Source organism: Papaver somniferum, unplaced genomic scaffold (genome assembly GCF_003573695.1).
Source record: "Papaver somniferum cultivar HN1 unplaced genomic scaffold, ASM357369v1 unplaced-scaffold_19, whole genome shotgun sequence".
In the NCBI taxonomy this organism is placed as follows: Eukaryota; Viridiplantae; Streptophyta; class Magnoliopsida; order Ranunculales; family Papaveraceae; genus Papaver; species Papaver somniferum.
Genome location: NW_020628818.1, coordinates 1,705,543 through 1,728,995, shown reverse-complemented (window position 1 = coordinate 1,728,995; position 23,453 = coordinate 1,705,543).

Sequence of the window (23,453 nt, the reverse complement as noted above, 5' to 3'; positions counted from 1 at the left end):
TAGTGTCAACCTTAATAAGCATAAATTTCTAGTCTTTGGAGCTTATTTATTGCAACTAAGAACTTTCTCCCATACCCCCAAACTTAAATCTAACATTGTCCTCAATGTTCTAAAGATGAAATTAAAAGCATGAAAAACGAGAAACTGTTACCAATGAAGCAAAAGAGATAAGGAAAGATATTACCGTGTCGCATGAATATTGGGTTACCTCCCAAGAAGTGTTAATTTTAAAGTCTTCAGCCAGACTAAGCAAGGATTAGTCACCACGTAGAATCATATAGTAGTACTCGGAATAACTGTGGGTCATCTGGATCAAAAAGTGTTACCCACAAGAAGAGGAAACTGCAACAGACCAAGAAGATACCGAACATACCCTTGCTTAAGACAACTACATCTAGTTGTGGTTCAGGTTTAGGCTCTATAAAAGGGTCTAAATAAAAGGTTTTCATCGGTTGGATTTCCTCAAAGCTAAGATCCGGTTCAGGTATTAGAGTCTGGAAAAACTCAACTAAGAACTTAGAAGAACATAACAACAACCTGAATAATTGGGGATCCTCTAAGTCAATTAGATTTGACTCACAAAGTTGACCATAATAATGGTCATTCTTAAGAAAATGTGTCGACCCTAATATCCTAAAGTAATTAGGTTTAGTCTCAAAACTTAATATCCGACACATATGAAAATCATATGTTCCCACAATTGGAAGAAAAGTTTTTGGTGGGAAAACAAAGTCAATCTTGTTATCATAGCCTGGGTTAACCACATCAACCAGAGGATGGGTTTCTAACAACTGAGCTTCTCTATGGACATCATTAGGTTCGGGAAAACATGTATGAAGATAATCTTGTAATATGGTTGAGGCATAAATGTCAAGTCCTACACGAGGGAACTTTATAAGAGTTAAAACACATGGAGAATGATAATCACCCCCAAACTTAGAGTTTTCTGTGTCTCTAGAAAGACTAGTCACAACTTCCCTAATTTCTAGGTCATCAGATTCCTGGAAATGGTCAATTGATTCTTCTAAGTCAGGTTCATCCTCACTCATCTCTACGAGTTCATCTTCTTCGTCTAAGACTATTGTTTCTAAATCGCTAGACTCTAAAACATTATTCTCAGAATAAACTCGTTCCTCTAAATCATTATCGGCTTTGTAAACAGGAAATACTACATCGTCTAAAACGAGGGTATCTCTAGACAAATCCTCGTCCTTTGGAATAGGTGAATAATTATTAAAATTATTTGGATTTGAACTAGAAATAATATTATCATTGTAAAGCTCAATTGGAGTAACCATTTCCTGATCACTATTCCTACATAAGTATGATTCTCCATCAACACTATCCTCATCATAATAACATGAAAAAGATCGAACCTCATCAAAACAAGTAGTGCTACCAATTCTAACCTTGTTATCTTGATTATGTAAATAACTATCTTCATTCTCAAGGGTATTATTGGATACACTATATTGGCAATTCAAGTAATTTCGAGCAATTCTTTCGTTCGTCTCAGCTATCCGCTTGAGGTTGTCTTCTAAAGAAGGTTCACTCATTATTGTAGTTCTTTTATCTATAATTATACTACTCATCTCAGCTAACTTACGCGTCGACTCAGCTAACTTCCTGAGGGACTCTTCTAAAGGAGGAATAGGAACAGAGGGATCATAAAAAGGACTACTTTTCAATAGTTTGATTGTATCCTCTAGAGACGAAGAACTAGTACTATAATCTTCTTGCTATTAATATTGATGCATGTGTGGATAGTAATTGGGCTCACCAGGGTATGACCCATATCCTTCCAAAGGATGGCGTTCCCAACCACTATTCCCAACATGGTCATAGAAAGGATGATGTCCATATTCAAATTCAGGTCGATAATCATTGTATTGGCTTCTATCATACCAGTTCGACATTCTTAATTGCAAGGAAATTCTACACAATCACAAACAAGGCTGACTCGACCAAATCAAACCTATAAAATCTAGCAAACAACAAGCATGATGGCTCCACTTAGATTGTTTCTAGACCAGCGTCTAATCCTTCGAAAGGGAATTCGTTAAAATTTAAGCAAACCCCTCTGGAATCAATCCGAGTCAAAGTAAGTTGAATTGAGGCGAGGGAAGCTCAGTGGAGCTTTTATACCCAAGGCCTCGCCGCTATCACAAGGTGGCGCAGTCACGCATTCAACTCACAGAAACCATCATGAACTTCGAAGTATGCTAAAATAGTAACCAATATTTTTCGAACGACTTTCCTACTAAGTTCATTACCCTATAGGTCTCGTTCTAGTCAAAATTTTAAGCTTGGGTTCGCGTTTGGTTTCGTTTTCCTAAAGCGGGCAAGAAAGAAACGGTGATGAAATCCGAGTCCTTATCTTAATTTGGCCAGGCCTTGCCCTTTACTAGGAAATTAAAACAACCGTATTCAAATCCTCAGCATATATTCACCTTAAGGCATATAATAAACCCGTTGACAGGGGATTCGCGGGTGTTTCGAAAGCTTACCTCCCGTACCAGACGGGCGCAGAACCGCTGAAGTCGACTCGGGCCACGACTCCTATGTCATGTGCGAACCCGAGGGGCCGAGACGATATTGTAATCGTCGTCCTTCCCTGCAAACAGTTTTATATTTAATGTACCCTTCCTTAGGGTTTAAAAAAATAAAATAATTGCCCAAGTCCAAAGTCCAAATAAAGTGCAAAAGAAAAGAAATAAAGAAATAAATAAAACAATAATTACAAAAAATGGAAGGTCTCTAAAAAAAAATATTCTCTCTCTCTCTTTTTTTAATTTTTTCTTTCGCTCTTTTTTTTTTGCTTTGTCTTTTTCCTTCTGTTTTAGCTTTAAGCTTTGATTCCAAGTCTTTAGTATCCAACTTCAAACATGTAATACAAAGACACACCCAAAGAAACGTAAAAACAACAAATGAAATAAAAAAAAAACTAAAAATTCTACCTAAGCACAAATTCGCGTCGGCGGCGCCAAAATGATAATAATTTTGATTGTTGTTGTAGTAATGAGGTTGAAACTCTCGGACTTGTGAAGATTAAATTTAAAGATTTAATAAAATTATATACAAAAATATTAACAAAGTGGGCGAGAGGTAACCAAGACACTAGATTCCACTATTACACATGAATGATGTCAAATATTTCATAACTCTAATTATCCTTTTAATCCTTTATTTCTTAATCCACAAATAATCAAACATATTCTCAAAAATTAATTGTATCCCCTAAGCATAGATTATCTAACCAAAGCATAACCTATCTAATTGAATCACACCTAATGAAGAAAATTATGTAAACTTTTAAGAACTCTGCAAAAGCAGTGATTGAGTGAATTATAATTAAATATTAGAGAAAATGAAATAGTTACCCATTGTTCATGTGTGAATAGCTTCATCCATTGCCTTGGTTACGAGAGAATTAGCCGCTCATCATGTTGGAAACACGCTCAAAAGTTGATTTCATTTATGCTCAAAGGGTTACAAATGATGAATAATGGAGAATTATAATAAAAATCGGGTTTGCAACGCTTATAACCGTTGCAAAAACCATTACAAAGAGCCATACTGTTGTTGTTGCGTTTTTAAGTCTGCCTGTAAACTGCGACCCACAGAATGAGTTGCTGTCACTGTTCAAAAACGACTGCTGGTGCAGGTCCGTTCTTCGTGTTCTTCAGTTTTGCAGCAGCAGAAATGGCAGCTCTGCAAATTTGAGTTTTCGCTCTGTGGTGCTCTTTTTCTCTCCCAATCTCCCCCTCTCACTTCTCTATGATCCCCTCACTCTATATATACTCAACAGCAGCAAAATATCACGCCATAACTCTCACAAATTTTCATTAAACTCGGCAGTGAAGAAAAATATTCTAGGAATATTTTCTTCCCTGTTTTAGCTTCTCACGTGTTTCTACAGCTGCAAAATCTCCTCATTTATCTTCTTCACGGTCCAGAGTGTTGCTAGAGTCATCATACACGAGCAGAACACGCATAAATCTTCCAAAACCCGTGAACTATTCTTCTCATGCACGGGCTGCCCTGATTCCTTGTCACAGATTTTCAAGCCAAATTTGATCGAAACAAACACCCATAACAGCTCTTTTATGACATATCACAACTACCCATGAAGTTTCATCCCTTTAGTCCTCCTAGAACATCTTCAAATTTCGATCTAAACATTCTCAGAGAGCTGCCACATTTTTCCCGCCAATTTTTAAGTTTCAAATGAAGAAGATGGTGTCCCCCTAACCAGCTGTGGGGTGCGAATAACAGCTTCCTTTTTGGGGTTCCCCTTAGCCAAATCTGGGCTCCGTATAGCAAGTGTCCTCCGGGGGTGTTCCGAATGATTTTTCGAGCCGATTTTTCCAACAATATTTATTTTCCAAAAATACCTAAAAATACACAAAACACCATAATAAGGACGAAAACGAGTACCAACAATACGAAACATTGAGGACAAATTAGACACATAAATGCGTCTATCAGCAGCAAGACCTTTGTTTTCAGTGTTTTTTCTACGATTTGGACACTCATTAGAAAAATGACAAAAACCTTTACACTTGAAGCACTGTGGCATATCTTCATCGTCAGTTTCGACAGTGTCCCTGTTTTTAGGAAGGGCATGATCATGAGTTTTAACTGATGATCTAGGTTTATCTCTGGTGAACCGTTTATTTCTCTTCAAAAGAAGATCTCTAAACCGTCTTATGATCAGAGAGACTGAATTGTCAAGATCCTCAACTGAAGAATCAGTTTCAATAGGATCATCCACATAGTTGCCAAAACTTTTACTTTTATCAAGTAATGTATTGTTCTTTTGTGCTTTGAACGCAATATCCCTTCAGGACGATGTATGCTCATGATCAAAGATCTTTAACTTCCCAACAAGAGTATTTCTGGAAACTGTATCAAGGTTATTTCCTTCAACGATGGCATGTTTCTTAGAATCATATCTAGCTGGTAGAGACCTGAGAATTTTCATCACAATGTCCTTTTCGAGAATAATCTTATCCAATTCCAAAGATGCATAAACAATTTCAGACACTTTGTGATTAAACTCATCAAATGAATCTTCATTAGCCGTACAAAGGTTTTCCCAATCAGAATTTAGGTTTTGAAGCCTAGATTCCTTTTCAGAGATATTCCCTTCAAATACGGTTTCAAAGATATCCCAAGTGTCTTTAGACCGAGTGCACGTAGTCACATGGTGCTGAAGATCTGGGGTAATGACATGGATGATAACATTCAATCCCTCAGAATTTTGCTTTGCATCAAGAATCTCGACATGCTCATACTCACCAATATCCTTTGGAACAGTTACACCATTTATTGTAACCGTTGGAGGATTATAGTTATTAACAACACGAACCCACGATTGAAAATCACGTGCTTGAAGAAAGGGACGCATATCAATTTTCCACCATAAGTAATTAGAGCCATCGAAGACTGTCGGTACGTTTATAGAGATAGCACTTATGTCCATAGAGTCAGATTGCTACAAACACAGACTTATGAGGTATTTAACGCGTTTGCATGCTCTGATACCAATTGAAAAAGCAAGGGTATAACAAACACACCCAATAATTCATTCGGAAATCTATATGGACTAACTCCAATATAATTCTGAGAGCACCAACTTATAAAGGGAGCTCAATCAAGAAATATACCAAAGAGTTATATCTTAATTTTTCAATACAATTTGCAATCGAACAGATATAAATCTGTGAGCCCGATTGATATGAGAAATAACTTAGATGGTACCAAAGACCAATGCCCAAGTTCCAATCAATTACACTCCAACAAACAAGGTCGGATTTACCAATTTATTGAACTACGCATAACCTGTGATATTTCAATTATATAAAAAAATATAATGCGGAAAATAAATAACACATACACCAGAAGTTTTGTTAATGAGGAAACCGCAAATGCAGAAAAACCACGGGACCTATTCCAGATTTGAACGTTACACTGTATTAAGCCACTACAGACACTAGCCTACTACAACTTAACTTCAGACTGGAATGTAGTTGAGCCCTTACCAAGTCCCACACAGATTAAGGTACAGTCGCATTTCTTATGCCTCTTGAACCACGCCGGATTCCACGCACTTGATTCCCATAGCTGATTTCACCCACAACTAAGAGTTGCTACGACCCAAAGTCGAAGACTTTTAAACAAATATGTCTCCCACAAATAAGTCTATTATGATAGATAAATCTGTCTCCCAAAAGTACCTATGATGTTTTTGTTCCGTTTTTTGATAAATTAAGGTGAACATGAACCAATTGATAAAACAGTCTTATACTCCCGAAGAGCAACCTAGAAATATCAATCACCTTATAATAACTTAATTATATGGTAGTAGAAGAAGTTATTATAAAATCATAAAGAATGAGACGGAGATATTTGTGATTACTTTTTATATCTTACCTATCGGAGATAAATCTCGAGTTAATCTTAGAGAAGATAGTACTCAATACGATAGAATAAGTAAGATCAGATCACGGAACTACAGAGAAAATAGTTGGGTCTGGCTTCACTAATCCCAAATAAAGTCTTCAAGTCCTTAACCTATAATGGTTTTGGAAAAACCTAGGTTAAAGGGGAATCGACTCCAGTGGCAACTAGGACACAAAAAATTATCTGGATTAGGTTTTCCAGTTACTAAAGTTCTTCCTTATAGTCTTTCAATCAGGGTTTGCTTTCAATCAAAGCTAAGATAGCTTAGAAACAACGCATTCAATATCAACCGTTATATGAAAACTTGATTTAAGATTCAAGCTAAATCTGCTTAAAACCAAAGAAATATCTCCCACCGTTAGATGGTCTTAGCTTGTTACACACAAATGAAATATACTTTTATTTAGATATGAGTAACCATACCTAAACGTGTATATTGAGTTGGCTCAATAATAGTTAACTGAAGTTAGCCATATGAACACTTTTGTCTTAACCACATTCATCTAACACTTATAGATCAACTATGATGTTCAATCAACCATGAAAGATAATCAAATGAATCTAATCGTGTTTCAAATAGAGTTGTTCAATTGTTCACTATTTCACATAAATATATATGAACCAATTGAACCAAAATCGGATTTATTCATGAGAATCAATTCATGAACATTAAGCCACGGTTTGCAAAGATTGCATTCCTTAATTCAAAAATATATTTTTTCATGAGTATGAAAACATACTTAACCTATTTTTAGAATTTTAACCACTAAGCTTGCGAACGTGTATGCAAACTATAGCTTCCGGACTTTGGTCTTGTCCGGCAGTTTGCAAACCAGTATGCATATTTTTGTCCTGGACCTTAACTCATGCAGAACCGTTCGCATACTGGTATGTAAACTTGGTTCCCGGACTTTAACAGTTAAAATCGTTTGCATACTGGTGTGCAAACAAGGTTTCCGGACTTGAATCATACCAAAACAGTTTGCATATTGGTATGCATATTGTGTTGTATCCAGTCAAAGGTTAATTGTCCTGAACTCTCATTTCAGTCATCGAAACATCTTTAGAAGACGACAACAACTGTCTCACACAAACTATTAGCTTATAAGTAATTTTCAAGTGATTGAATGATCAATACAAAACTTTCCAAGTCGACATCAAATGACTGTCTCACACAAATCATGTAAGATGTTTCAAGGCGATTTTCACAAGATCATCTTTTGACTTATTATTTAGTTTCCAATAAATAAACTGTTTTCAACTAAACTCGTCAAGAATATGATCACCGTAGTTAAACCAAAAAGCTTCCAACACATATTTCGAAAAATAGATAACCGAGTTAAACTCTGCTCGAGATATCAAATGTGTATAATATAAAAGTTTATATAGGTATACGAATTAGTCTCATTAGGAGATAGAATAGAATAGACTTCTGAGTGATAGATAAGTTTTAGTATCCACATACCTTTTGTTGATGAGGATTTTCTAAGGTCTCCTCGGTAGATCTTCGTCTTGAATCGATGAAAGTCGTGAAGTCTAAAGCTCAACTACACATTCTATCATAATCTGAGATTTAGCTATAAGTATACTAGAAATCAAGACTTATAGTTTTGATCAATTAAAATTGAAAAACAAGCTTGAGATATCCATGCTTGCGAGTTCGACCGAGCAATGCTCTGACAATAATTATATTGAGGAAAGTAAGTTAAAGGTATACAACAAGATTTTGTTAACGAGAGAAACTGCAAGGCAGAAAAAACTCGGGACTTAATCATGTTTTGAATACTTTTAGAATTAAGCCTTTATACACATTGGCTACAACAACTTCGTATAGTAGTGACCAAGTAAACTAACTCTAAGTTACCCAGTTTTTCAGTATCCCAGCGCCTATAACCAATCTATTATACACGTGTGAATTCCAAGATAGAGACCATTATCTCAAGTCGCTTCACTCGCTACGAAGACTTCTAACACTCAACTCCTTTGGACCGTAATCCGAAACAGTAAAGGACTAACTTATTTCAGTAACCTCTCTATCAATCTCCTATATCAAAAAGTTAATCAGAGATAAGTTGAGTACAAAGGTTCTTCTGTTTATCAATATAAACTCCTTTGCCGGTCATATCAAATAATACAAAGATTATCGAAATAATTAATCTTAGTTTACAAACTATAAAAGTAGATCTCAAAGTGAAACATCCAGTTATGATTGTCGATCTTTACAACAAGTTTTAAAATTCTATTCGAGATAAACATCTTGTCGGATCCTAATCAATCAAGTGCGCAAGAAGTTATCACAAAGATCATCATACCAAAAATAAATTTTGTAATCTTCGATTTTCAATTTTCAATCTTCAAAGTACATGCACAAATATCTTGATTCCCGCTAATGATCAATCACACACAAAACGGGGCCTGATAACAGTGGATGATCAATAGCCTTATCTATAAATCTTGAATCGATAAAGTAGATTCGTAATCGTTGATCCTTGAACTAGTTCAAATGACCTTATATCAGAAGTGAAGGATCACAGAATAAACAAACTAGATCTATCAAGGTTCAACTTCATTGTTAGTCAACAAATCAATAACATGAAACTGAAAAACAATATGATATTTAGTTTCCCACCAATGGTACTACTAAATCCCACAAAAGACTTTAAGTGAAGGTCGCGTAAGATATTTTACCTAATTAGGATACTCTTGTCTCAGATGAGTATTACGAGAATGGTACTAGTGGGATTTTCGCACGAACAATTAGTTCGGTATGTCCAACAGATGAGTTTGTAAGAATACAAGCTCTACTATTTATAGTGTAAGTCCAAGGTTTATACGGACAACAAGGAATTATGAAATCCAAAAACACTAAAAATATTCAATAAATGTTTATTTTCGTTCTTGTTCTCTTCTAACTGTAATCCAACATATGTACCTAAATCTCTCTTGGATGACAACTAATATTTGACTAGGATATATACATTACTAATATAGAAACAAGAGATATGTTCATCTTACGGGATATGGAAAGCATATATATTCAAATATCTAAAATATGTCGGTTTTGGGATCTCGCCTTGAGTATCAAGGAAAATAGTTGAACATTAATAGGTTGTTTGGATACCAGAAGCAGAAGTGCTTCTGCTTCATAACTTCTGAGAAATCGAAAAGTTAGTTTGGAAACTACTTGACTCATAAGTAAAAAGTCAATAAGTAAGTTTGACAATGTAACAAGGGTAGAAATCAAAATTTATAGGGCGCTCCACTAGTAGAAAATTTGATGAAAATAAAACGAAACTTTTGAGAAATATACCACCTCTCATATACAAATATTCTACACCAAATCAAAAAATTACACATAAGGTACTAAAAACAGACTTTTTATGTTTCTTTTTATTTCCTTCAAAATGAATTTAGTATATAAATCAGCAGTAATTCTTGTCAAACCTTCACATATGTCTTCCCATTCATGGGCAGGATCATTTACTAAATTACAATTTACAGAAATATAACACAGTGGAAAAAGAAAATCGTGTACTTGATGAATTTCTATGAATCAATGAAAACTTGGAAGGCTCTCTTATGGATAGCATAACTCTCCACCTTTAAGTATATACTTACGCATCTATCATAACTGTGACTACTCATTACCACCACCGTGGTCCTCCAACGATATAACCAATTATTTATATTATAATTCACCAATGATGTCATATGAATTCACCAATATCTCATACCAAAATTCGAGGCATGATCTTCCTTCCAGCCATAGTAGACTTTCATAATATGTGCCATTGTATTTTGATTTTTCTAATACAAATGCATTCGTAATACCAATACCTCAAAAATCAAGCCGAGTTTTACTATGCTGTGGGTTTACACAATTATTTATGCAGCTTCATGGTTGCCTAAATGAAACTAGTGATACTTGACAAAAGAATAAACACCCCACTTGATCTGTCTACGAATGCATACGTTTTCGAAATTTACTTATCTTCCTTAAAAAATTTCTGAAACAACGAGCATCAGGAATCAGAGAAGAAATCAACTTAACAAATAGGAAAATATACAAACTTATCTCTCAACCGTCCTATATCATGTGAACCTAAATGGAACTCTACAACCTACAATTACTTACTACTTCGTGGCAATAAATTTTATTCTTATTAAAGCATAACACCAACAATCAGTGTCTAATTTGTTAGACCTTAGTTCCTAATAATATATTAACTTAGTATTAGGGAATTACATAACACCAACCATCCTAATCGAAAACGATATAATATCCAATTCATTCATATATGTCAAAACACACAACACCGACAAATCAAATTACATAATGTACACTCTATAGATATACTACAAAGAAACTGTATACTCAAATGCCTCAAGCTCAAGTAAATTAAACCCTTTAAATGATAAACTAGAGAAACTTACGTGAAATGGTAACGACCAAGACCATGTTTGATACCCCACTAAAAAACTCCCCAACATACCCATCCCATTCTCACAAGTATGACACCACACCCATGGCTTTTCCAATAAGACATTCACCAGCATAAACATCACCCAGTAAAAAAAAATCCATTTCACAACCTTTGCATATATTGTCCATGATATTGACTCCCTCTCACCCATGTTTCAACATCATACCCATCATTTTCTCGTCGAACCAATCCCCTCCATGTTTCCCACTCATGTAATAGCAATATACACGAGCATATGGTATAGTTTGTGAAGTGGTGATACAGATGAGAATTGTTTTTGTAAGGATATCATGGGCTCGGTACCAATTTATAATTGTACACGCCAATTGCCTTTGAAAGGGCATATGGTATCGCCAATTGTACATGCCATACAGGGCCCATTTAGATAAGAATCCATTTCGTGCCACACCTATTGTTAGAGCATTGCTCGGTTGAACCCACCAAGTATTGGTATGTAAAGTTTGGTTGTCATATTTTAGTGAATCAAAGCTCATGTTAAGAGTCGCTTTATTATGTACTAGAGTCAACTTCGTATATGTTAGCTTGAAAGTATTAGGATATGAGATATTAGAAGTATTGAGAAGTCTTTAGGATGTGAAGAAGCAAGGAGCTACAACGAAAAAAATCATCCTTCCACTTGAGGTTAGTGATATTTGACTTGAACTGTTTCATTCCCTAACGTATCTTTCAAGTCGTGCATATTAAAAACATAACTGCTAAGCATATTTGAACTCTAGATTGACATGGTATTAAGAAATACAATACGAGGTTTATTGCTTAACCATTAAACTTTGTAGATAATACATCGCCATAATCATTTGAATGCTATTGTGATTATGTATGTGTATGAGGTGAGGATTTCATCCTAGGGAACAATGTTTACATGTGTTCTAAGGAAATAAGTTCATAAACTTGTTTGTGGACCGAAAAGGAAATTGCCAGGTGTTATTGGTTTTTGTTATTCATTGCATATCTTATGAACAACCAATATGTGTGATAGAGTATAACTGTTGGCAACTTGTTGTGTTCTTGGTAAAACTATTCACAAAGGCCTGACTTATGTATTGGTATAACTTTTATTAGTAAAATCGATCTTAAGTAATCACCCGTGGTATGATCGGATTTTGTATGTCTGACCAATTAAAAGGAAATTGGAACCGATCCTTGTAAGGGGTGCAGTACATCAAAATGAATTAATCCTTGTATGGGGTGCATCAAGGTTTATAGCAGAAAGGGGAACCGATCCTATGGACATGTGCAACACGTTTTTAGGAAAAGGGGAACCGATCCTATGGACTTGTGCGACACATATAAGTTAGATACCATATATATGTGGGGAACCGATCCTAGTACCTAGTCAACCGAATTTTTGGAAAGCTAGTGTGACTATGCACAATACTCACATGGAGGTAGAACCGAAACTTGTTTTGGTAGAACCGTAAACCCATGATTGTGATTGAATGTTGGTTTGATCAATCACATAGTTCTTGAAAGTCAGATGAACCAATTTTAAACTTGTTTGGAAGTGTGGCAAATTAGTTTCAAGGTTGTAAGTGTGAAAGAGAACTTACAAAGTAAAGATGTCGACAAACTTTGAACACGTGTTGTGAATGTTTATTTCTTTAATTGTTCAAAGATATTCCTTAACGGCTAAGGGAAGAGAATCCCAGGATCGAAACATAAGTAAGTTAAGAATCTTTTAATTAAGGTTATTAATTTCATTTTGTAGGGAAATTAGAGAATTAGTAATGTGCATTTACTAATTAGATTTTCCAAGAGATTTCGATCGTTATTTTTGGACAGAGCATTTCCAGGAATTATGAAAACCGAATCTGTGCCTTAATGAATATATTGATAATATTTTCGGTTTTGGAAATTCCTTGGTGTCCAAACTTCCTTGTCTATAAATACTTGAAGTTTGTCTTTCTAGCAAACTAATCCTTCGTAACAACAGATTTACTCTTTTGTTGTTGTTACTGGTGTAGCCGCCTATTCGGAGAGGAGAATAACCTAATTAGGCGAAATCTCTTACAGCCACTCAGTTTAAAGTCTTCTTTGGGATTGAGAAGCTCTAGCGTGTACCTTTGGTGGGAAACTAGATAATTGCGGTTTATCTTTTGTTTTCGATTGATTTGATTGACTAACGGTGGTTGAAATATGATTGCACCTAGTTTGTTTATTCTTGAGAATCTTATCTTCTAATATAAGATTCACTCAAACTAGTTCAGAGTTTCGACAGGTATCTTTAGACTGTTGTTAGTTCTAAAGATGATCTTGTGATAATCCATTGTTTGCAGACTCTGTTCTGTGTGTGATTGATCACAAGAGATTCAAGTGATTGTGTGCAGGTTTTTATTGAAGATTTAAGAAGATTTGAAGACAAAGAAGATATTGAAGATCTGACTTGGGTTTTATAATCTTTGGTGTGCACAATACTTGTTTCGGTAAAAGAGGATCCAATTAATAATCGGTTTATCTTTGTGGTAGATTGGATTGGTTAATTGAGTAGATCGGCATCAACACGATTCTTCGGATTAAAGGTGTTGTTGGCTTAATATTAAACGATTACCTTTGAGTAATTGAATAAAGATATATCTAAGGACCTGACGAAGGAGTTTATGTTGAGATAAACGGAAGAGCCTTTATCCGACTCATATCACGTGGTTGAATAGAGTTGATACCAAACAGATTTGTTGTTCCTTTACTGTTTGGAATACGAACCAAAGGAATTGTTCCAAGTACGTGACTTGTTTATAAGTTGGAGGCGTGGGAATACAGAAGGAACTAGGTGAACTATAGGGTTAGTTACTTGGTCTCAATTATACGAAGGTTAGTGTAATTTTGTGTAGCGGCTTAATCCTGAGAGCATTCAATTTTGGACTAGGTCCCGGTTTTTTTTTGCATTTGCGGTTTCCTCGTTAACAAAATCTTGCTGTGTCATTTACTTTTATATTCCACATTATAATTGTTTTATTACTTTTATATTCCGCATTATAATTAAAGTAAATTACACAAACGTTAATTCCTATTTACTTGATAAGCAATCATACTGTGTTTGGTTAAGTCCGAACCTTTGTATCAAGTAGACATACTTCGTTATTGTATTGTCTCGATCTAGTTTCCATAGAAGATCACACGAAGTGTGAACCGATTATATGTATTGTCTCGACTCAGTCCATAGACAATCACTTCGGAGAAAGGACTTATAGGTAGGAAAAGTTTTAGCTTGAGGCATATTTGGGTACCCTCGCCTTTTCACCTATAAAATCCAGCTGTGCTTTGATCAATCTCTTCTTATCGAATGTTGATCAAGTTTTTCCCATTGTCTGAATTTATTGCCTTGGTCGATTGATTATTAAATCAAAATAAAAAAAATGACAGAATCCACGGTGAAAAGATGTAAGATTTGTAAAATTTCAATATGTTTGAAAGATATGGGAAAGATGATATCATGACATGCATCAACTCCTAACAAAAGTTTTAACATAATCAGGTCTACATAAACCAAGCAATATTCAATGAAAAATCAAAAATAAAAATAAAATCAAACAAAAATCAAAGTTATATAAGATTTTAGTACTTCTATAATAAGGAGAGCAAAAACTCACAATAAAACGCTAACGAACATAATTTTTTCTTTTAAGATTTACCTTTTAATGGTGTCTACCTTCCTAATCACAATTGCTCTGTATATTTTTTCTAAGAAGATGAAGTTCTAGGAAGATGAAAGAGGAAAGTGTTATAAAAGAATATAAAATATAAAATAAGACATTATTACCGACGAGAAGCTGTAGAAGAAACTTCTTAGAGAAGTAAGAAGCCGAGTATCACTTTTTTGCTTATGGAGGTTAATTTGAAATGTCATTCCCAAACTTTTGACTTTTTGACTTAAAAAAGTCAAAAAGTAGCTTCTCCATGACGATCCAAACGACCTGTAAGTAATAAGAGTTTAGAACATGTTCAAACAAATTATGTCAACATCAAGTGAACTTTCCTTTTTAATTAAATACATTTCGTCATCCATGCAAACCCTAAAGTAATAGACAAACCTAAATCGCAAACTTAGTTAAACTAAGGATCGATCCTTAAGATCTTTGGGAGTGGTCCTACTAGAGATCCTTGGTACGGGATCCGTCCTAGTAAAGATCTTTTGTTTAAGGGATTAGTTCTAGAATAAATACTTTGACTCATTTGTGATTATGAAACAACTTTTGAAAGTATAATTTTGTAAACCATGAAAACATAGTTTTTCAGGTACGGAATTAACCCAAAATTTCAACACACTAAATAATAATAAATTACCAAATATTCAAATCTACGAAGTCCAATAGATAAACTATACTTCATAACTCCATATACCAAAGTTGTATAAAACAACTAGTATCTCTTTTCTTGACACTTTGGCCATAGTAAAATGAAGAATTCACCAATACTAGAGACACGTAAACAAACTTCGTATGTTATGTTTTTAATATAAACAACTTGAAATAAACGTAGACAAAATGGAACAGATTAAGTGTATGTTATTAACCTCGGACGGAAGGATGATGTGTTCGTTGATGTTAATATGTCTTCAGGTTCTTTAAAATAACACGAGTGATCAGTATCAACATTTCTATTGTTCCTACTCTAACCTAATGAAGTTGACTCTAATGATCAAATCAAGCAGCTTCGAGTTTTGCAAGTAAAACATAACAATCAAACTTGACATACTAACGCTTGGTGGGTTCAACTGAGAAATAATATAACATGTAGAGACGGGAAAACTTATTCATTTTCCCACCACTATACTTTCTCTTAGTAGGTTAGATGATAACGACAATAACGAGTTTCCACTCACCCTTCACTTGGATTCGGTTTCCATGCTAGCGTCGGTTTTTTTGTGGGTGTGGATACCCACCAATGGGGCTTATTTACAAGAATGAACACTCTGGTTACTCTCATCTTGCTGAAAACCATACAAGATAAATAATATTATAGGAGGTTTAAACTTTAATATAACCTTTATCCTTTAATCCAAAAGAAAAACACATGGAATAAGCTCTGGAAGTAGGCATAATTCTCAACAAGTTGGTGATAAGGTCTCCAAAGAGGTTTGGAAGAATCTTTGGAAGTTCAAATCCCTCATAGAGTTAAATTTTTTATATGGAATTATCTCAAAGGAATAGCTCCCGCTAGAGTGATACTTTACCGATTTAATAGGAAGTATGGACACTAGTTGCAGCATCTGCAACTAGTGATGAAAAATATCTTTATCACTTACATCTTACTTGTATCTACGCTAGAATAGTTTGGAGATCTATAAATTTCAATACTGATGAAGTAAATGGAAGTTGTAACTTAATCATAACTAGAGTTATAAAGGAGAAAATTATCAAAAGTTGAGATGTAAGCAAGACTCCTTAAAACTGCATTTAAAGTTACATTAGTACTGAAATCGAAAATTTTAATACAAATACATTACTATATTTGTTTCAATATCTTTTATTTAATATTTTCTTCTTTGTGATTTACGGTAAGTGTGAATTTCGTATCTTATACCTCATGACTGAATGTTCCATAGTTTCATTCATAACTTTAAAAAATATCATTACTGAACTGTTTTGCTTGACGAATCATGCAAATTGGTTAATTCTCCTATGTTCATATTTTAGTGTGTATTTATATATTGGTCACATTTTTTTTATCACGTTCTTTGATTCATCGATGAATTGTTTCAACATAAGAGATTAAAGATTGATGAGGTGAGTGCAATAAGAGTTCAGTATAACAATGACTATTAATTTGGTATAACAACTCTATAACAATTGCTAATTCAAATTAATTTGGTTTTACATAGCTTCCTTCATAAATGTATCAACCGATTATTGCCTATGCCCTAAAAATCATCATAATTATTATCTTGCCAGGTCTTTAGTCTACATACATATATACCACATTTTCTTGGACTATTTAATAAATTTCTTAGCTTAACCTATTATTAACCCATGTTAGGTTTGTCGACTCCACTAATCCTAAAAGTCGACTAATCACAAAAAGGTTGAGCATTAACCTAGTTAATATATATAAGTAGCAATACTTAAAGCATAAGAAATAATATATTAATGCAAAAAAAAAGTGAAAATGAAAGATTGGCTTACTGAACGAGAGAAAGACCGAAAGTCTAAATAGGGTAACTCATAAGTCGTATAACCTCGCTTTAGGAGTGTTCTGCAGTAAGGGAAAAAAATTGCATATTTTGACTCACATATAGATGCACTAATTTGCGAAGAACATGCTAACAATTATGCGACACAAGAATCTCGGGCAGTGTTGTTGTAGGTGATCGCACTTTGTTTCCTCTCTCATGTAGGATCTTTTAGCAATTATGATTTTTTCCCCTAGTAATATAAATTCTCCTTGTCTTGTAATCTCTTCAAATATGTTCTAGGGATGAAATTATTCAAATTAGGTTGATGAGTTATCTCGATGAAATACCCTTTCTTCAACTTGGATAAACGAAGAGCGTTACTCTTTCATTATGGTCCCATTATGATGACAGAGTCATGGATCCCATCTTTCACCCATTTAGGATGATTGGTGTTGAAAGTTCTATGCGGGTATAAACTCATGCTATAAAAAAAATTAAGTTGATAAACAGAGTCACTTTAAGTAGGGACATTTTGTATTTTGTTGACCTTATGCTACTGATGCAGGAAATTATTGGTGACCAAATGAAAGAACTAGTATTTCTTAAAGGATACTACGGGTGCCATATGTATGCTAATGTTGTGAGAGCTCTTGTGGAAATGAATGAATATAACTCTAGCTGGGATACCTAGTTCAAGTATTTTGGAAGTATTTACAAAATGGGCCTACCACTGTTCCCGAGGTTATTTTTTTCCTATGATAATTTCAGAACTGCTAGGCAAGGCTCCTAACAATATGTTTTTTACCAAGGCAAAGTAATGAAGTTGATTAACCTAGAATTGTACATCAGTTTGTATCAAGAACCGTATCAAAAATTTAAAGGGATTTATGCGAGACACCAGACATGAAAAAATCTATTATTTTTTTTGAAAAAGAACATACATTAGCTCATGCAAAGAAAAACAATTACCTCAAAATAATGTTTTCTTTTTCTTCCTCAGACTGGTTTTATCTCTCAAACAAAAAGGTCTCTTTAACAACTCCGAATTGAGATACACATTATCAACTATTTTCAGTTTACTCCATTAACAAAACGATAAACAAAATTACACGATACAGTAAAATTCACAATTAAAGAATTGCACATGAAAAAGTTAAAATAATAACGACAAATTTAGAAGAACACCCTTCCTCACACTCATCCAGGTCAATTTCTTTTTTGCTAAAATATTGCCCAGAACATTTCATATTTTCCAATCATTCATTTTATACTGTACCGCGGTGATATCAATTAACATAGTGTATCTATTAGTATTGTTTTATTGTCATATTAATGAATGTAAGTTATGAATCAATGGGTTTTATATGAAATTGTGGGTTTGTCAGTGAAATTCTTGTTATTATTCTAACCCATCAAAGGTTTTCAAGGAAATTACAAGTCCTTTTTCTTTTTACACCATCAGGGCGGGAATTGTACGCCTACCTACAGGTTGGCATTCCAACCCCTGGCTAACTGGGCTAATTCCAGTTGGTTAGGAAATTACAAGTCCTTTATTGGTGCTTGATAGTAGTGTTCTTGCCCCTTAGTTAAGATTTATGATTATTCAACTATTTTTTTAAGGACTTTTTTTTTTGACGCAGTTTAGTATTTCAGGTTTGGTAACTAATATACCATTTCGTTATAATAATTATCATATGAAGTTATTATACATTCCGTAACAACACGAAATTTATTATATGTTATATACGATATGACATGTATCATATATATAATTTTTTAAAAAGAGTATACATAATTCACGTTAATTTTTATATATAGTTACAGATATTTCATGTTATCTTTTAATGTTATAACAATTTTTAGGGGATATATGAGCGATATACATTTAGAAACATGTAAAAATTTTGTATTCACTATTGAAATCCTAAATTATTTAGTGGTAATTACTTTGAGAACTCCTTAATTAGAAATGAAACTAACATAACTACTTTCACACTATAAGGAACGACGTATTATATAGTCGTGTAAGCTTCAACGATTCTTGCATACTGAAAAAGCATTTTGTATAAGAAAAATGAATGTCGATATTATGTCATATATAGTCATGTAAGTAGATACCTATAAATTTAATGAGACAATTATATTGGAGAAAAGATACTTTATTTTCAAAATATATTGGGGCCAAAACTGCTAATTTTTTTTTAATAACCGATGAGAATTATGGAATACAGAATACAAATATCTAATATAAAGAAACGTTGCATATTTGGGAGCCTTTATCATCTAGGGGCTCTAGGCGGTTGTCTAGATACCCCATGTGTTAGAGAATTGCTTGCTTGGTCCATATTACCCCTTTGTACACACTTGTTCTGTTTGGTTCGCACATCACTTACTAGCTAGGTCCTAAATTTTTATCGAATTTGTGTCAAGGTCTCACATTTAGGTAACATCTTTTTTATATGAATGTTTCCTTTTGAACTTTAGATTTTCAATATACTTTTAATGTTACATCTCAACAATTGAATGTGTTAGAGCATTGCTAGGTTGAACCAACCAAGCATTGGTATGTCAAGGTTGGTTGTCATATTTTAGTATCAAAACTCAATTAGAGTCGCTTGATTAAAATTACTAGTGACAACTTCGTTTAGGTTAGACTATAAACTTTAGTGAATGTTGAGACATACAAGTATTACTCTGAAAACCTGAAGAACATGAAGACGTAACCACTACAACAAAGACATCATCCTTCCAATTTTTGACTTTACTTGTTTCCATTCCTATTGTTTATTTCAAGTAGTTGAAGATTGAAAAACATAACATTCGAAGTTATATATGGTACTCTAATATTATACTTGGTCATATTCGTATGATCAAAGTGTCAAGGAAGTTTATGAATTATGAAGTATAACGTTTATCTATTGAACTTCGTAAATTCGACATAATCTATGTAACTTGTTACCTGATTGTGTATTGGATATGTATGTGATTTCATCCTAGGAAACTATGTTTTATCATATTGGTTTAAAAGAATTATATAAACGAACTTGTTTCGTAATCGAAAGGAAATCAATAGGTGTTTTGGTCTGATTTTCTATGAAGATCTATTGGATTACCAATTCGAGCCTAAGGTGGGAATTCAGGTAGAACGATTTTAATTTATGTTGGGAGTCTTGGTTGAACCGATCCTTACCTATATTGGAAATCTTGGTAGAACTGATCCTAGATTTTGTTGGGAGTCTTGGTTGAACCGATCCTTACCTATATTGGGAATCTTGGTAGAACCGATCCTATCTATTTTTAGGAATCATGGTAGAACCAATCCCTACCTATATTGGAAGACTTGGTAGGAATAATCCCTACCTATATTGGGAGTCATGGTAGAACTTGTCCCAAGGGAAAAAACCGATTTTCAATATTCACATATTACTTTAGGGTTTTTTGTGAAGTTTGGAATTAGGGTTTTCTAAACACAAATTTCTAGATGTCAACACAATTTAAACATGTACAAAATTCTTACCTTTGATTGTTCAAAGATATTATTTGGTTCTCAAGGTGATCCCAAACCGAAATATTTAAGAATCTTTTAATTAAGATTTTTGAATTATATGTTTTTGATTTTCCACCAATCAAAACATATCTCTTGAAAAGATATATTAGAAAAGTGCTAAACTAATATTAGATATTTCTAAAGAGAGACTTCGGAATTACAGGTTAGATATTAGTTGGAAATATGAAAACCAAAATTAGGTACCTTATCGCATATCTTGAGAATCTTTCGGTTTGGAATTTCCTTGTTGTCCAAACAACCTTGGTCTATAAATAGAGAAGTTTGTCCTTGCAAAATTCACTATTTCCGGCAGAGCCGACTACTAGTATTACTCGTAATACCATTTCGGAGAGGAAAGTACCTAATTAGGAGAAATCTCTTACGTACGCTCATTTAAAGACTTTTATGGGATAAAGAATCTCTAGCAAGTACCGTTGGTGGGAAACTCGACAAGAGCATTGTTTTTGATTATTGATTTGATTGACTAACGGTTGTTGAAACTTTGATTGCACCTAGTTTGATTATTCTTGAAATCCTTCTCTTATGACATAAGGTCACTCAAACTAGATCAAAATATCGATGGAATCTTCAACTCTTTTTAGATTTGAAGACAAATTTTGATCATCCATTGTTAATAGACTCCGTTATGTGCGTCATCTTATCATAAGTGGAATCATGTTTTGTTATGCATGTACAATTGAAGGCAATTGAAGATTTTAAGACAAGAATATTTTTTTTATTGGTTTCGCATCTTGTGATATTAGTGCGTACAACTTGATCGCCTGGGATCCAACTAAGATCTTATTTATCTTTGATAGATTTGATCAAGTAGTCATATACATTGACAACTATCATTTGGTCGTATTCTTCAATAACCGAATATGATAGTTGTGAATCTAGATATGATAATTTCAGACCTTGATTGATCTTACCCGACAGAGGAGTTTACTTGTTTAAACGGAAGAGCCTTTGTTAAAACTCAACATATATTTATTCTTAAAGATTGGTAGAGAGGTTACCAAATAGATTTGTTCCTTTACTGTTTGGAATACGATCAAAAGGAGTTGAGTGCTTAATACTATACATAGGTAAACAACTCAAGATTGTGATTTCTATCTTCATATTCACGTCCGATGGCCAAATGGTTGTAGGCGCAGAGGCACTGACAAAAATAAGTTACTAGCGGTAGATTACTTGGTCTCAACTATACGAAGTTGGCTTTGTTCTCTGTATAGCGGCTTAATTACGAGAGTATTCAAAACCGGACCAGGTCCCGGGTTTTTTCTGCGTTTGCGATTTCCTCGTTAACAAAATCTTGATGTGTCATTTACTTTTGTTTTCCGCAATTATAATTGTTTTATTATAATTAAAAGTAAATACACTTGAACGTTAATCCAAGACACTTGATAATGATCTTATAATATATCGGTTTTATATCGTAACTGTTATCAAATGTATACCTTGTTTTCGTAACTATTAAAAAGTTTTATTAAAGGTGTCATTTCTTGTGCTGGACTTTATTTTATAGAGGTGCTCTTACACTAAATTGGCTCTATAATGCAGGTATAGTCCATGAACGCTAATTGTTTACTTTTGTAATGGGCATACATATACAAACATACACTTATTCTTGCATGCCAATTTTTCCCCTTCAAGTTTAGACTTATTTCTTAGATTATTCTCGCTCAAACTTGCTTATGGGTGAATAATGCCAAGTCAACTTTCCAAAAATGGAGACCTAAGAAAAGTTCTAACGAAGTCAGCAATGTTTGGAACCTGCTGCCATTTGTATCGGGTGATGCTTATGGAAGGCGAGGAATATAAGATTCTACGACTCTACCATTTGTCAACTCTTGTTTGTAATTGGGGTGTTGTAGGTTATATATGATATATCCACTATCCATGTAACTTTTGGTATTCGCCTGGTCACATTCTAAGCGACATGCAATTTTTTATAATTTTTTTGATACTAAGAAGAAATTTCATTACTGTTGAAAGCGAGTAACAATTGTATTATCCTCCATAATTGCAGTTGCAACAAAGTCTGATGGATGTGAAGACCAAACTCTCGGATTTAAACGTCCTAGCATGCCTAGCAAATTTGTCTATTGGCTTATTACATTCCCTACTTATAAATTTTTAGTACCATAGAAGATTATTGCTTAACATAATTTTGATATCCAAAATCATAGATTAATTTTCCCAAGCTATTTGCTGGTGATGTCCATTAACTGCATTAGCCACTGTTTGTGCATCAAGTTCAAAACACGTGTAAGGTATTCCAATCTCTCCCGTCCATTCCATAGCCAACAACAGTCCAGCACATTCAGCCTGCTCCGACTTTATGTATTTGTTTGTATAAATAGATTTTCTTGGTTCATGGGCACCTGCAAAATTGCGAATAATCAGCCCTGTACCGATATGATGTATAATATTATGCTCTTTATATGATGCATCACAACATAAGGAGAAGAGTGAGAGTTTTTGTTGGTTTCCAATGGTCCTTGTGTCTCGGATTTTCCTGAATAAACATTGCGGCATGCTTTTTCAGCTTCATTGTCTTTTCCATACTATCATTTAGCCGCTGAAACTCTTTATAACCCCAACTGAATTTGGTCATATATCTTGAAAAACACAATTACGATGAGCTTTTCATATTTTCCGAGCTGTGTTTGCCATCTTCACCGCCCAGTCATCAACCGACGTAATCATTGCATCTGTAAACCAGCTTTTTATCTACTCTGCCACATTATCTCCATTCCAATGAATACTCTAACTTGCTCCTGAAACCATTAGCCATACTACTCTTGAAAGTGTACTCCAATAG